The sequence below is a fragment of the Vicia villosa genome, linkage group LG1 (genome assembly GCF_029867415.1).
Source record: "Vicia villosa cultivar HV-30 ecotype Madison, WI linkage group LG1, Vvil1.0, whole genome shotgun sequence".
Lineage (NCBI taxonomy): Eukaryota > Viridiplantae > Streptophyta > Magnoliopsida > Fabales > Fabaceae > Vicia > Vicia villosa.
Genome location: NC_081180.1, coordinates 67,448,978 through 67,466,060, shown reverse-complemented (window position 1 = coordinate 67,466,060; position 17,083 = coordinate 67,448,978).

The following is a 17,083-nucleotide window of genomic DNA, read 5'->3' as shown; positions in this document are numbered from 1 at the left end:
TATTAATTTTGCCTTATAAACTAATTTAGGGTTTACTTTCAAATGTCAATGAACTTTTCCTACACTCACTCCCTCTATTATTTTTCTGTTAATTTTCAGGGCGATCGAGGGTTCGAGGAAAATCAAAGCGTTCAAGGATATTTAAAACTAATTATTAATCTCTCTATTTTCCCGTCTTTTAATTTCCCCATCCCCGCAGGTGTTTATTGTAATAGCGTAGGACATTTAAACTGCTTTACTTTTCTGCTGTGGTTAGTAATCTTAGGGAGTGCAAGCCTTGAACTGAATTAGCATCATTAATTAAAAGATAACTATCTGAATTGAATCACGTGATTGTTGCACCCACACACCTTTAGGGTAATTCCTCTCGTTGTCTTAATTGTTGCTTGTTGCCTTATCTTTGTTGCCTAAAAATAGTCAAGTCCCTCGATTCCGAGGATTCCTAAAGCAATGTTGCCTTCAAAGTTATTGAAACTCTCCCGAGGTTGCCTTATGGAAAGTGATTGTCCCTATTGCTAAGTGTCATACCCCAATTTTTGACCTAAGATACCACCTCATATCATAGCATATGCATCATTTGCATCTCTAACAAATTGCATAGCTTGTGTTTGCTACTTGTGACTCAGCAGGGTTTAATCAAGAAACCACTCATCAGTACAAGTAACAATCAATTAGGGTTTTGTTCTCCCTCCATCTCAAAAGAACTATCTTCATCAACAATCAACATTTGGTCCTCAGAGATTCATTTCAACAAGCTCAAAGGCACTGAATCAACCAAATTAGGGTTTTGACTGAAGATAGCATACTCCTGACTTTTGCTCAGGATTTGACCTAATGACTTGGGACATGACCTCAAGACCCCAAGTACATCATTTTGATCTAATCCATTGGCTCAAGACATCTCCTACACAAGGATTGATCAACAGTGAAATTTCAAATCATCAGATTAGGGTTTTGAACTATCAGGGACTAAAATCAGGGATCACATTTGGGAAACCCTAAAAATCCCCAGGAAGTCAATCAAAGGTTTCAATCATCTTCAAATAATCCCTATGACAACATCCAATGGGAATTACATCTCAATTCAAGATCCACAGTCATCAATTTCATCAGGTCGACAATTAGGGTTCTTGACCTAATTCACTGAACAACTGCCTTTTTAATCAGGACATGGTGCCACAACTCAAATCATGGCTCAATATCCTCTAATGCTTCAATATTATCCATTCATACCATTCATTTGGTGAGGATAGCTTGGTTCATTTGAAATCTCCAGAAACGCGATTGGTCTGAAAAAGTCAACTGTACGAGATCACCATTGACTTTTGGAGAATTTTGGTCAACCATGACTTTTGAAGTTTTGAATCATCAATATATGATATATGAAGTCATTTGATCAAGAAAAATCAAGAAAACCAATCAAGAATCAAATAGTCAAAAGTTTGACTTTCATACTTAGAAAATTTTCTAAGTGTTTTTCAATGGTTTTTTCCAAACTTTGGAAGGGAATTTCTCAAAATTTCACCTACAAACTGAAAAAAACTTCCAACATGAAAGTTGTAGATTTTGATCCAATAAACAACTTTGACACATATAATTTTTTTCCATAAGATCAACCATTTAAGAGATATGGAGCTTCAAAGTTGGTACTTTTTGAAAACTTCACTTAAAATCTCACTTTCTTCAAAGTTCATGGGCCCTTTTCACCCATTTCCTTAAAGGTCTTGAAGAAACTTTCAATTAGAGTTTTGAAGTGTGTAACATAAGCTTTCCAAAATGTCCAAGAGCATGAAAAAATATGGAGCATAGCTATGGTTTTGAATTATGCATTTAGTGATCATTTTCACTTGAAATTTCAAGCCATTTTCACTAAGTTATGAACCAAATTGCCAAATGATCCAAGTAATGATACATAGAGGCAATAATTGGAAGATATTTTCTTATTTGAGACAGATGGGAAAGAGATAAGAAGCATAGCCAATTTTAACCATGGTTTAGTAACTTTAACCATATGCATTTAATGGTAAGATTCCTTTCTATCCCTTAAGTGCCAAATCACCAAAGAAGAAGCAAGTTGCAAAGCTCTGAGTTCAGAAAGTTTGGCCTATAAATAGAGGTCATTACTTCATTGCAAATCACACCAAAACCTCACAAAGCATAGGTTTTCTCTTTCTTTCTTGAATTACAAGTTTCATAGTTTTCAAAGAGGTAGAAAACTCAACCTCTAAACCTTGCAAGTTCTGAGCAAAGTGATGATTCCCACAAGCCACAAACATCATATGGGATGTGTTTGATCCATCCATACACCCCAAAAACACCTAAAACTCAAAATCATTACCTCACTTCTCAAATATGCATAACCTAAGCCTTATCATGCCAAAATCAATTCCAGGTCATATCTGTCCAAGTTAACACTTCTAACACCATCCATATACTTCATATGAACTGTCCCAACCATCATCCATGATCTGAAACACCTTCATCATCAAATTCGATTCACTCTCCAAAGCCCTGCAGATTGGGTTCCATATCTTAGCTCAAATGAATTCAAACTGTTCCAAGCATCCAGACACCTTCCCTAAGGTCCATTGAAGCTGTCCAGATTGAGCAACAACATCTGTAACACTTCCAGGCTCGATTTCAATTTCCAGTTTGGCCGTTTTTGAAGGTAAGTGCTATCAACTTCAAACTCATACATACATGCATCATAAATGAAAAACTAGTTTGCCATCTTGTTTCTGCACTATCACTGATCAATAACCCTCAATCAATTTCATAATTCATCAGCTATACACAATTTCAGAATGAATCATAGAATTAGGGTTCTTCGTGTTCATCAGAGAATCAATGACCCTAGAGTGGAAATAAATGGAATTAAATGGTACCATCGTGTTCCTTATGAAAAATCGAGCAAGTCAGGCTATCCACTTGATCCAAACAAATCAGTTTTCAGAATTTTCAAATTTAATTTGGGGGTTGTGTTCTTGGCGCCAAATTTTGAAACTGAAATTAGAAACTTGATTCAAAATATAACTGATTCGTTGCAAATGGTAATCAGACCACGCGCGTGGTCCACTTGGTTAAGTTTTTGAGTTGTGAGAGAGAGGGCGTGGGTTCAAGCCCTAGTGGAGACAAAACCAATTTTTTGCAACCTATTTTCTTTCATTTTTTAACAAACTTCATCTAATTAATTAACCATTCAAATTAACTCATTTTAATTTCATTTTTTACACACCTCTTATTCAATATATATATTTTGACAATATCAAAAAAATCACAAAAAAAAGATTCATTTAATATGTTTTTAATTAGGTTTAAAATGATGTGTTTTTAAGTGTTTTAATATTTTAAAAAAATATTATTTTTCATTTAATTTTTAACCTAATCACTTGTAAATATTTTTGTGATCAAACCCTAATCACTTAGGTCTCAATTAAGTATTAAAACTTGTTTTAACTTAATTAAGTTGATTTCTTTCAAATTCAAATCGTTTTAAAACAAGCGATCGCGATTCCTTTCAAAACGATAAAACCACTTCTTTTTGATTTTTCTTTTCAAAAGAAACTATTGATTAAATCTTTTTTGGATTGATCAATTGATTTTCAAAACGAAGTGGGGCCTCTCGAATATTAGAGAGTGTAAGTCCCATTTCTTTTCTTTTTTGTACAGTTTGTTTTTCCGAAACAATAAAACTTCTTCAAAATAAAATCTTTTCAAACAGTTTTCAAAGCATTTTCAAAACAACAAAACTTCAAACTTTTCAAATATACCATGGGCCTCCATGTAGGTATAAGTCCCAAGCCCCTTTTGTACAGACCTTTGCCTTTGTACAGTTTTTCTTCAAACAGAAAACTTCTTTCAAAACAACTTTCAAATAGTTTTTCAAACGACGCGTCTGTAAATAAAACAATCAACCATGTTTTGTAAATAAAACAGGGGCCTCCACATAGGTATAAGTCCCATTCCTGTACATGAAATTAGGTATTTCATTGTACACACACCTTTTTGTATATATCTCGTTCAATTTTTTTTTTTTTAACTTCGAACAACAAATCAAAAAATGAAGGTTTTCTTTAAATCTTCCCAAAAATACCATGGGCCTCCATGTAGGTATAAGTCCCAAGCCCTTTGTAAATACTTGTTTACATAGCTTTTGAATAAACTCAAGTGGGCCTCTCCCCGAGTATAAGTCCCGAGCCCCCGTGTATACAAATGGATCATGCTTACAGGTATATTTCCTTCATAAACTCCATTATATACACACACCTTGTCATATATATGTAATTGTTCATACTTATTCATGTTTGTCCATGTTTGTTCATACTTGTTCATGTGTTTGTTCATGTTATATATGCTTGTTCAACTTAGTACAACACTAGGTTCCCCATAGCCTCCTATTGGGCTTCGTGCAAAGAATCTCCCTAGTTTAGGTTAGGACATAGAGTATGGTTTCCCGGTGAAATCGTTCTAAGAGCTCAAACCAACTATACCACGCCTCCCCTTGGGCTTTGTACACTACAACGCGCAAGGCTTTTAAAAGCGCTTTTTTTGGCCTTTAACAGCGCTTTAAAGCGCTGCCAAAGCCAGCGCTGGCATAGGCTACGAAAGCGCTTTTAAAAGCGCTCTGGTAGGCCCCCCCTATAAGAGCGCTTTTCTGGAAAAAGCGCTCTTGTAGGCCCCCCTTTAAGAGCGCTTTTCAGGAAAAAGCGCTCTGGTAGGCACCCCTATAAGAGCGCTTTTTTCAAAAGCGCTTTCGTATGTTGCGTTTTTTTTTTTATGCTTTTTATTATTTCTAAACCTGCACTTTTGGCAGCAATATTTTAGAACCTGTAATTTACTATTTTTTGGCAGTATTTTTTCATGAACCTATAATTTATCATTTCAAATCGATATATACCATTATAATCGATATCGATTATATACAAAAAAAGTATTATATTATATGCCATTAATGTAAATCAAAATACATATATACATATTTCTAAACCAAAACAACTAAACCAATTCACATATTTCTAAACCAAAACAACTAAATGGGAAACAACTTCCGAGTTCTTATGCAACCAATGTACGCTTCCTGTATTATCTGGAGCTATGTTGTATTGATGCTTTAGTGGAGAACCAGTAGTCACCTGAGCTATGTTGTATTGTGTCACAGAATATGAATCAAATAACTGTACCCCGAAGGATCCTTCCACAGAAGACTTCGGGGTACAATTACTTGATTCATATTCTATGGAACATAATCGGCAGGGGCACATTGTGTTCTATCCTTTACCAGTCCATCCACTGTTTGAAGCTCAACCTACAATAGAAAAACGTGATTATTACTAACTACATATAGAAAATCTTGAATCATGTAAAAGTTGATGAAACCTGCCTACAGTTGTTAGTCCTTCCGAGCTTAAAATGAATATATCCAGCATCACCAAGTCTCTTCTCATACAGATTGACAAGCTCTTCATTTCCAACCCAAAATTCCTGCACAATTCCAATTTCCAACATAAAAAAAAAATTCATAACAAGAAAAATCAAAAGATTTCATACGAAGTAAACATAAAAATCAACACAAGGATCAAACTCTGAACAAGCAACATAAAACAAATTTTTTTTTTATAATATGTAACAAACAAGTCCTGTATATGAAGTGTTTATAATAAGAGAGCTAAACAAAATAAGCTTAAAACAACTAATGAAAATGTCATAAGTTCTTTTCGCATTGTCTTCCATAACAAGTGCATACTTCAGTCAACAGATAAGCTAAAATAACTTCACCTAAACATGCCCTTAACATGAAAAGTAAAGACTTATGCAGTTGAATGCTCACTAATACTCACAAGTGAATTTATACAACTACTAGAAAAACACGAATTACCTGCAAAAAAAATATTCGAAAGGTATAGCTGCGGATTTTTTTGGGAAATTATAAATAAAAATTTGTTTCCTGCAGCCCAGGAATGATTCACTTTACCCTTTTCCTCTTTTTATTCAATGTTTCACTTCTACTACTTATTTTTCTTTTAATACTTTTATATTGCTTAATCTCCAATTAAATACTCACTTTTCATTCCAATCAAAACATAAACAACAACAATCCATTTCAAAAAATGCACAACGATGTTAAACAATCCATTTCAATTGTTGATTCTGGAGGAAAAAAATGAAAGATTTGATGAAAAAGGAGAAGAAACCTGCCTACAGTCATGGCGGAGGTTGCGAACAAGAAGACTGGTGACGGCGACGGGGACTTGGACTGCGACCTCCTCCTCCGCCTCCTCTTCGGCTGTAACGGGGTGGAGGCGATGGAGTGTAGCTTCTTCCTCTTTCTCTCTCTCTCTCTCTTCTATGCTAGGGTTTCGCGTGTTTTGGATCTGAAACAAAACGCGTGTGTTTGTAAAATATATAATTTTTTAAATGGGCTGCCAGAGCGCTTTTCAAAAGCGCTTTAATAACACCCCCTACCAGAGCGCTTTTATCCCAAAAGCGCTTTCGTAGCACCCACCCTATAAGAGCGCTTTTAAAAGCGCTTTCATAACCCCCCTACCAGAGCGCTTTTTAAAAGCGCTCTCATACCCCCCCTACCAGAGCGCTTTTTGAAAGCGCTCTCATACCCCCCTACCAGAGCGCTTTTTTTGCATCATTTTCCCTTGTTTATTAATTTTGTTTTTAGCGAACCCTACGAGAGCGCTTTTGCTAAAAGCGCTTTAGTAGCTGCGCTTTAGTAGCTTAAATTTGGCGTAGTGGTACAAACGAGTGACCCTCCCATAGCCTCCTCTTGGGCTTACAATGCAAGGACCCTCGATTGTCCCTCCCATAGCCTCCTCTTGGGCTTACAATGCAAGGACCCTCGGATAGCCTCCTCTTGGGCTTCGTACAAGGACCCACGGGCTTCTTATAAGCATCCCCAATATCCAAATCAAATACCCTAGGAGATTAGACATTTATCATCTCTATGATAGGAGTATCTCTTCTATATCATCACAATCAATCAATCAATCAATCAATCAAATTTCACTTTTGCCACAAGGCTGGCTAATCAATCAAACCTTTTTGCCACCATACTGGCTGATTAATCAAAGTTTTTGTCACAAGGTTGACTTCATTGAAACTTTTGCCACAAGGCTGGCTGATTAATCAAAACTTTTTGTCACAAGGCTGACTTCATTGAAAGTTTTTGCCACAAGGCTGGCTAAAAAGCATCTTTATCATTCTAAGCACCATAAGTGGCATGGCCCAGGGCTTATAATGAAAAGATTTTCAAACAAAATCAAACAGATGTATGTGATGATATAGATTAGATACATCGAACATTTAGATGACATTTGTCTCTTATCCTTTGCTTCCACTAGCATAAGTGGGAACTACGATTGCTCTGACTTTCTCAACATCCCTTTGAGAATACGTAGGCACAAGGTCTTACTCCTTGGCGAGCAAAACTTCTCTCTCAAACCATTCAAACCTTAGCACCCGTAGACCCCGAGCTACAGATGCTCTGATTCCCTCTAGGGGATATGTATGCAGAGGATCGCGATGATCTTTGCGAGCATAATCAAACAAACACCTTAGTCTCCCACCTATTTCATAACAGAACCTCCACCATAACATGGATTGAAACAAACACAAAAAAGAAGCCTATAGAGTACTATAGATACGTTGGGTGCTAATACCTTCCCTTCGTATAACCAACCCTCTTACCCAAGATCTCTCCCCCACTTTTAAGGTTATTGCAGCTTTTTTCCTTTTCCTACTTTGGAAACAATAAAAAGTTTGGTCGAAACAAAGAAAAATCATTTTTTATGAGCACTCGAGCCCAAAGAAGGCATCAGGTGTCTCTCATCCAAAAAAAGAGGACAAAACGATTTTTCGCCCGCGACAGAAAAATGGCGACTTCACTGGGGAACCATCTTTTTATTGTTTCCAAAGAAAGGGTTAATTTTAATTTTTGTGTTTGTTATTTCATTTTTGTTACATGTTTGGTTCTATGATTCTGCTACATCTGTGGTTCTGTTACAAGTGATACATTACGGACAAATCCTAACCCGGATTAAGAACACATAAGAATTAGGTGGAGGGTATAGTCATGTATGGCATACAAGGAGTTAGTCCTTAAAAAGTCAGCATGAGAATCCTTCCGCTCAGTGGAGGTTCCTTGTTGGTAGTATATGTTTAGCAAGTTCAGTTGCGAAGACATTATTGCTTTCATTAAACTGTAGAAGCTGAGTTGGCTGTAGAACCCCAACCCATCCTGGCCTTATTAGGATGTGGTGCAGAAACGATCCAGGTGAAGACTTGGATAGTTGTCATGCGGAGAACCACACTCAGAGGAGTTTTTCTTGAGAATATTTCTAGCTCACAAGTTCAGTTGTGCAAGCCGGTAATATCCGAAAGAAAAATGTAGACTCTGACGTATCAGTAGAACATGTTTTGCAGGTGATAAACCCTAGTACTATCCCATGTTTGGTTCTCTGACCTCATGCTCGTGACGCTGGACCTTTGAACCTATGCGTACTATGTTTGAATTACCATGTTTGTAGTACCATGTTTGCGTTACCATGTTTGAACCACCATGTTTGCTTTACCATGTTTGAATATATGGCATCCACGCATCCATGCATTCATACATTCAAAAAAAATCCATCTCTTTCCCATAAAAACATGATTTTTCCAAAAAATTTTAGAGAATTTTCTTTGCAAACATTATAGGATTAAGTTATGGAAGGGGTAAAAAGGCATACCAAAAAGTACGATTTCAAAATGCCTAATGTGGAAAGGCTGAAAGAGTTAGCATCTTCTGTACAAGATCCTTCCAATTTTAGGAAAAGCCATGGAAAGCTTTTGCCCATCTTGAACACTCACATTGATGAAGGACTTCTCAAAACTCTGGTTCAGTTCTATGATCCCGTCTACCGGTGTTTCACCTTTCCAGACTATCAGTTGGTACCAACCTTGGAAGAATATGCCAATCTTTTGGGTATTCCTGTGTCTGACAAAATACCTTTCAATGGTTTGGAAGCCATTCCTAAGTCACCAGTCATTGCAGCAAGTATTCACTTGAAGAAATCTGAAGTAGAGAGTAATTGGACTACCAAAGGAAACCTTCCGGGTTTAACTTTGCAGTTTCTAATAAAGAAAGCCTATGACTTCATCGAAACTGGTAGCATGATAGCTTTTGAAGCTGTACTAGCCTTGCTCATCTATGGGTTGGTTCTGTTTCCCAACGTCAACGACTTTGTTGATATCAACGCCATAAAGATCTTTCTGACTGGAAATCCTGTTCCGACTTTGCTTGGTGACACGTATTTCTCTATTCATCACAGGAATCGCCAAGAAGGTGGAATCATTGTATGTTGTGCACCTCTTTTGTACAAATGGATTGTTTCACACTTACCTAAGTCTCCTATTTTCACGGAAAACCGAGAAGGCTTACGTTGGCCTCGAAGACTTATGTCTCTTACTAATAATGATATTCATTGGTATACCTTGCCTCGCTGTGGTACAGAAACCATTGATAGTTGTGGAGAGTTCGCCAACGTACCTCTCATTGGCACACAAGGAGGAATTAACTACAATCCGGTCCTAGCCCGACGACAACTCGGGTATGCAAATTCAGCTAAACCCATTGGTCTCGCAGTGGAATGCTACTTTTACCGAGAAGGGGAGGATCCTCAAAGGTTGAAGACAAGAATGGTAAGAGCTTGGTACGACGTCCGAAGAAAAGAAAAAGGTGTGGTAAGAAACTGCATTGCTACAAACGCCTATACCTGCTGGGTGAAGAAAAGAGCAAAGGAGTTTCAAATGCCTTATGATTATGAAAAACCCATGTTCCCTGCGGTGTCTCAACTACCCAATATTCCCATTGACACTACGGAAGAATACCAAGAGATTTTAGCCAAAATGAGGTTAGAAAAAGACGCTTGGGAAGAAAAGTTTCGTAAAACTGATGAGGAAAATAGAAAGTTGAAGAAAAGAGTGAAAGATCACGAAGAAACTCTTTATTATCAAGATGGTTGGCTCATGAGTAAAGATGAGAAGATTCGTCAGAAAGACGCTGCAATCAAGAGGTACATCAAAGAAAGCAAGAAGAATCTTGAAGGCTCAACAAGCAACGCTCCGACTCCTGACAATTGGAAGAATGTTGTTGACAAACTGAAGGCTGAAAAGGCCGAGTTGAAAGCTTACTATGGGAAAGAAATCATGAAGCTCAAGCTGCACAACGCATTTGGTTCTTCATCTGATGAAGATGCTTAGGATTGTTTAGCTTTTTATTTATTTATTTGCTTCTGTAAGGAGCTATGCTCTAATGTTGTAACATTTTCCCATTATTTCAATAAAAGAATAGTTTGTGTTCAAATGTTTGCAAGGAAATAATCTTTAAAATGTTTGGAAAAATCATAATTTCTTTTTGCATACATCATTCTGCATATCGAGTCTGTTGTATAGAGCCTTATCTTTTGGATCTTTCTCCATTAGATCGTCAAGCTGTCGCGTCTCAAAGTTTCTCGACCGCGTTCGCAATCAGATCACAGATACAATACTCGTTCAAGCAGAAGAAGAGTAATGGAACACTCTGAACAAGAGAATATTGAGCTCCATGGTACGGTGACCACCCTTCAAGAAAAATTGGAAAGTCTCACTACTCTGGTTGACTCCCTAATGGCCGCACAAAATCAGCAGCCGCCACCCAACAGTCAAGCAACGGTAACATCTGAAGTCACTACTCCAGTTTCTACAGTCGCATTCAGCATTCCATCTTTCTCTATGCCAGACGGTTGGGGCACGCCTTTCAGCTTCGGTGCAGGTTTCCGCCATAATTTCTCTGGGGTTCAAACAACCACAACTGAAGCGCCTGCCACGCAAGGTTCGGCATTTATTCCACATTCAGGAGTGACTTTTTCCCAAATCACTATGGCACTTTCTCAACCCACTATGACAGTTCCGACCCCTACGGTTCACACTGTTCCTTATGATGGCAATGAGATTTATCATGATCAAGGTGATAGCACAAATCAGCGTAATCTTGTGGAAGATCTCCAAGAACAGTTCAACAAAATTCAACTGGAAGTCAAAGCTATTCGGGGAAAAGATTTGTTTGGAAAGAATGCCCAGGAGCTATGTTTAGTTCCCAGTGTACAAATACCAGCTAAATTCAAGGTCCCAGACTTTGAGAAGTACAAAGGTAGTTCTTGTCCACAAAGTCATCTTGTGATGTATGCCAGAAAGATGTCTACTTATGCAGATAATCATCAGTTGCTTATCCATTACTTTCAAGACAGTTTGACTGGTGCCGCACTGAAGTGGTACACAGGTTTGGATAGCACCAATATTCGAACTTTCAACGATCTAGGTGAGGCCTTTGTCCGACAATACAAATACAACTCGGATATGGCTCCAGACAGAGATCAGCTCCGATCCATGGCTCAGAAAGACCATGAAGCTTTCAAAGAATATGCCCAACGATGGAGAGAAACTGCTGCTCAGATTAATCCACCGTTAAAAGAGAAAGAGATGACAAAGATCTTCTTGAATACTCTCAGTCCGTTTTATTATGAACGCATGATTGCTAGTGCTCCAAGTGATTTCACCGAAATGGTAAACATGGGGATGCGTCTAGAAGAAGGAGTCCGAACTGAAGGATAGAAAAACACTTAGAAAGGGGGGGGGGGGTTTGAATAAGTGTAGCTTTAAAAACTTGACTGATAAAAATAAATTGCACAGTTATTTTTATCCTGGTTCGTTGTTAACTAAACTACTCCAGTCCACCCCCGCAGAGATGATTTACCTCAACTGAGGATTTAATCCACTAATCGCACGGATTACAATGGTTCTCCACTTAGTCAGCAACTAAGTCTTCCAGAGTCTTCTGATCACACACTGATCACTCCAGGAACAACTGCTTAGATACCCTCTAAGACTTTCTAGAGTATTCTGATCCACACGATCACTCTAGTTACAACCTGCTTAGATAACCTCTAAGACTTCCTAGAGTATTCTGATCCACATGATCACTCTAGTTCCTTACAACTTAATGTAATCAATTCTAAGAGTATTACAATTGCTTCTTAAAAGCTATAATCACAAACTGTGATATTTCTCTTAACGTTTAAGCTTATTCTCACTAATATATTACAACAGCAATGTAGTGAGCTTTGATGAAGATGAAGATTCTGAGCTTTGAATAGAACAGAGTTTCAGCAAGTTAATATGAGTTGTTTTGTTCAGAATCGTTAACCTTGCTTCTCATCAGAACTTCATATTTATAGGTGTGGTGGTCGTTTTCTTTACCTCCCCGTTTCACTTGGGAGGACGGCACGCTAAACCCTTCACGCGAAATTTGGAAGGAGAATGCGCCCGTGGCGGGATGAATTTTGTTTCAGTTCTTCCTACGATATCACACGAACTTTCTTACTTGTCCTACGAGTAGGAAAGGGGAAAAAAGATCTCAACTAAACCCTAGGAGTTTGCTAAGTGTGGGGATTTCACCTAGACTAGAAATTCTGGAGTCCGGGGGGTCGGTTATACATAGGGAAGTGTTTAAACACCCTACATATCTGTAGTACTCTACAGGAACCTTCTCTGTGTCATTGTGATTGTGTTTATTGCTAATGATTGGGAAAGTTTCTCCTTTGTGTTAGGAGAAGGAATTGAATTGATTAAAGAAAGACAGACAGATAGACAGACTGACTATTTTTGGTATTTTATTAGCTCGCTGAGATTCCTTGTGAACCTCATGCCTACATATCCCTAGTGGAAGTCAGAGCTTAATGTAGTTCAGGGAACTAACTAGGGAAATTAATTATTTTTGGTGCCTTGCTTGAAGCTCAAGGTTGAAGCTTGGAATTAAATCTCTGTTTACAGTAAAGAGACATGAAATTATCTCTACAGAGAGGTATTTGTACTATTCTACCACAAACATTTAAAGAGTGACAGAATAACTGAATTCATTTCATTCAAGAGGGGGACCTTACTTGTGTATGTGCAAGTATACCAGTCAAATGCCTCTTAAATGAAAGAAGGATGCTCATCCAAATTAGGGAAAGTTACCACATGTCTGGGTTTTACTGCCAGCTCATGCCTTTCAAAATCCTAAATGGGAGACTTGATTAAAATTGAAATGAAATGTTTGTTTGTTTGAATGTGGTAGAGTAGTAAAAATATCTCTCTATAGAGATAAGCTATGTCTATCTACTGTATAAAAGATTTGACTTTAGCTGGCTTGTATGAGGCCCAAGCTTGAGGCTTTTTGATTGATTAATTAATTATTATTGACTCTGGGAGATGACTCCACTGGGGATTAATTACAGGGTATTTTAGTGTTCTGTACAAAGCCCAGAATTGAGGCTGACTCTACTTAGGGAGACTCTATTTATGTGCCTTGTACAAAGCCCAAGGTTGTGGCTGATTGCTGAGGATAATTGAATGAATGACTCTATTTTGTGTGCCTTGTACAAAGCCCAAGGTTGTGGCTAACTCTAGCTAGGGAAAACATTATTTTCTGCCTTGTACAAAGCCCAAGGTTGTGGCGGACTCTTAAATGAATTAAGTATGGATGACTATATGGGGAAAGATCCTAAGTGTTAGGAATCTTTGACACATGAAAATATGGTTTATCTGCCTTGTACAAAGCCCAAGGTTGTGGCTACTGAGTGATGAAGGACTCACTGGGGAGACTCTATTATCTGCCTTGTACAATGCCCAAGGTTGAGGCAGACTCTTGACAGGGGAGTTTTATTGTTTGGGTGCCTTGTATGAAGCCCAAGGTTGAGGCTAACTGTTTTTGTTGGTTTTGACTCTACTAAGGAGGTTTTATTTATTAAAAGACTGTTTTTCTTTGGAAGCTAACCCTTTCCAGGGATTTTGACTCAGCTGGTGAATTTGTCTGTTAAAAGACTGACTTTATCATGTTTTTTGGAGGCTGACCCTTTCCAGGGGTTTTGACTTTTTTGGGGAAATTATCTCCTAAGAGAAATGAATCTTTATTTTTTTGACATTTTTATTAATTGACTTTGGAGGCTAACCCTTTCCAGGGGTTTTTATTAAAATGAAGGAATGTGTGGAAGCTAACCCTTTCCAGGGATTTGACATTTTAGACAGATGTTGGAGGCTAACCCTTTCCAGGGGTTTTTATTAAAATGAAGGAATGTGTGGAAGCTAACCCTTTCCAGGGATTTGACATTTTAGACAGATGTTGGAGGCTAACCCTTTCCAGGGGTTTTTGTTAATATGAATGGCAGAAAGATTATCTAGTGGAGACTTCTTGTTTAAAGCCCAAGATGAAGGCTGACTCAATGCTGAGGATGATCAAACATGGATCCTAGACTCTGCTAAGGAAGATTGATGAAGATAAGGGTGACAGAGACTGTCCATGTCTCTCATTCCAAAAAGTGTACTCAATGCAAAATTGAGACAAACTTAGCTTGTTTAAAGTCTGGTTTAAATTGGAAGAAACTCACCAGGGTAGGCTAAAAGGTGACTAAAGACCTGTTCCTATGTTTATAAGAAACCTGATGGGTCCTTGTATACAAGCTCAAGAGGAAGCTGGAAATGCTTTTAAGAAGCCTGTGGGTCCTTGTACAAAGCCCAAGAGGAGGCTAATCGAGGGTCCTTGTTATAGCACAAGAGAAAGCTTATGTGGTTTTGAACTTATTTTGGCTCTAAGCAAATGGGTAAGAGGTTTCACCGGGAATAATTCCTCTTTGGGTGGATGTGTCCTATTATTTGGATTCTAAGGTTTTTGCCAAGATGTTTCACCGGGAATAATTCATCTTGGGGGTTTGAACTACAGATCTCTAATTAGGAAAGAGCCTTCACCGGGAAGACATTCTCAATCCTAGGTTATATTCCTATAATATATATATAGTTTAACTGTCCTAAGGTTTATACTCAAACGCAGTTCTAAACTAATATATGCACAGTTTATATTTGACAGTAATTTAAATAAAGACTGTAAATTGAAAGCTTGTAAAGCCTAACCTGGATGGAGTGGAGGCCATTGAAGAAGTATGTACAGAGCCTCAACAGTATTTTTGTTGTTTTGTTGATAACAGTTGAATATATATGATAAACAGTTAATGGTTTTGAAAACAGAAGAAGTGAAGATGGACAAAGGTCACATAGGTATCTGAAGAGTTTCACCGGGAATAATGCCCTTCAAATACCAGAAGAATGTTTTGAAAACAGAAAGAAGATTTTGAAAATACAGTTTTGAAAACAAGCTAAGAAGAGAAGGTTTTTGGGACTTACACTCTATTAGAGGCCCAGTACTTTACAGTACTGGTGTAAAAGCAATTTGAAAATGATTTGGAATGATACAAGGTTTTGTTGTTTGAAAACCTTAACCATTTGATTTTATCAGAGATTGAAAACAATTTTGAAAATTGACAAAAAGTCAACTTAATTAGGGTAAAAATAAAGACTTTTTAACTAATTAAGACCTACACAATTAGGGTTTTATCAAAAAAATATTTACAAATTGATTAGGTTAAAATAAAGTGATAATATATATATTTAAAGTATTTAAGAAAACACTTAAAAACATACTATTTTAAACCTAATTAAAATTCAAGAAATACATAATATTTTTATGATTTTTTTGATTATTCACAAAATAGGTATATTAAATGATAAGTGTGTGAAAAATGAAGTGAAAATAAATTAATTTGATAGGTTAAATGAATATGTGGAGTTTTGTGAGAAAATGAAAGAAATTGTGTGTAAAAAAAATAGTTTTGGCCCTTGGAGGGTTTGAACCCACGCCCTCTAGGCCACACACTCAAAACAAACACCACTGAGCCAACGCGCGTGTGGTGATAGTGACTTGCCTTCATTTGGTTATGTTTCAAAACAAGTTGTAAATCCTTGAAAAATAAAAGAATCAAAAAGTCTGGGGCGAGGGGGATTCGAACCCCAGACTTGAGGCATGATGATACTAAGGGCGTATGGGAGGCCACTAGGGCAAGTTTGTTCAGTCGTTAAGGGAACGCCTATCATTAAAAATAAAACAAACTTTGCTCAGAGATTTGAAAAATGGCGCCACCCTCCATCTTCGTCTTCAACCTCAAGCTCCATCAATTCAAATTTCTGAACTCTCTCAACTCTCAACCATTTGCAATGATGTAAACATGAAACTTGCTCTAAATTCACTCACGATTCTAAATATGTAACTAACATGAATTAATATTAACTACATCTAACTAATTTACCAGAAATCGTGAAGAACCCTAAAATTTCAAAATCAAATTAAATGACTATACTGCAAGATAAATGGATGATGATAGAGGGTTTTCAATCCTCTGATGATGCTGAACAAGATAGAATCGAGCTATTTCACAAAGAGTACTTAAATTAGAGAAGTGAGGTTCAGGAACTTACCTCTGAAAATGGAGGTCGTGAGGATGATTGAGAGCACCTGGGCTTGAATGGATGATCTCAATAGCTTCCCTGAGACTCAATGATGCTAACTGAATGCTTATTGGAGCTTGAATCCTCCTGAATTGCTCTATGGTCCTCCCTCGATTTCAGCTTCAAGTGAACATGGAGGGTGTTGATTCTTGAGTTACAGATGAGCTGCAGCCATCTGGTTAGCTTCACTATGACCTGAGGAATGTGCCTGGATGATTGGCTTGGCTCAGAACCTCCTGAATTACTCCATGGACCTCCAACTGCAAATGCTCCAAAGTGAGAGCAACAATGGTGTTCCTCCACTTACAGAAGTGATCCAGGTGCTTGGATCACCTCAAATGACCTCCCTTGAGATGTTAGAATGCTTACTTTCCAAAGATGAGCTCTGGTTTGAAGAAAACGATTCTTCTTGCCAAAGAACTTTGAAAAACAATAAGCATGAGAAGAGAAAGAGAAAGCAAGGAATTGAGTTGCTTTGGTGTGTTTTTTGAATGAGAATGAGCCCTCTATTTATAGGCAATTGGATCAGAGTAAGTGTGCATAGTGAGCTTGCTTAATGAGGTGAGTTTGGTTTCTTAGCCATGAAGAAAGTTTGAAAATATTCCAAATGCAATGATGCATTTTCGGGCTAGCTTCCCCAACCATTGATCTTGTATGATCTTAGGGAACATTTCTGATTCAGAGG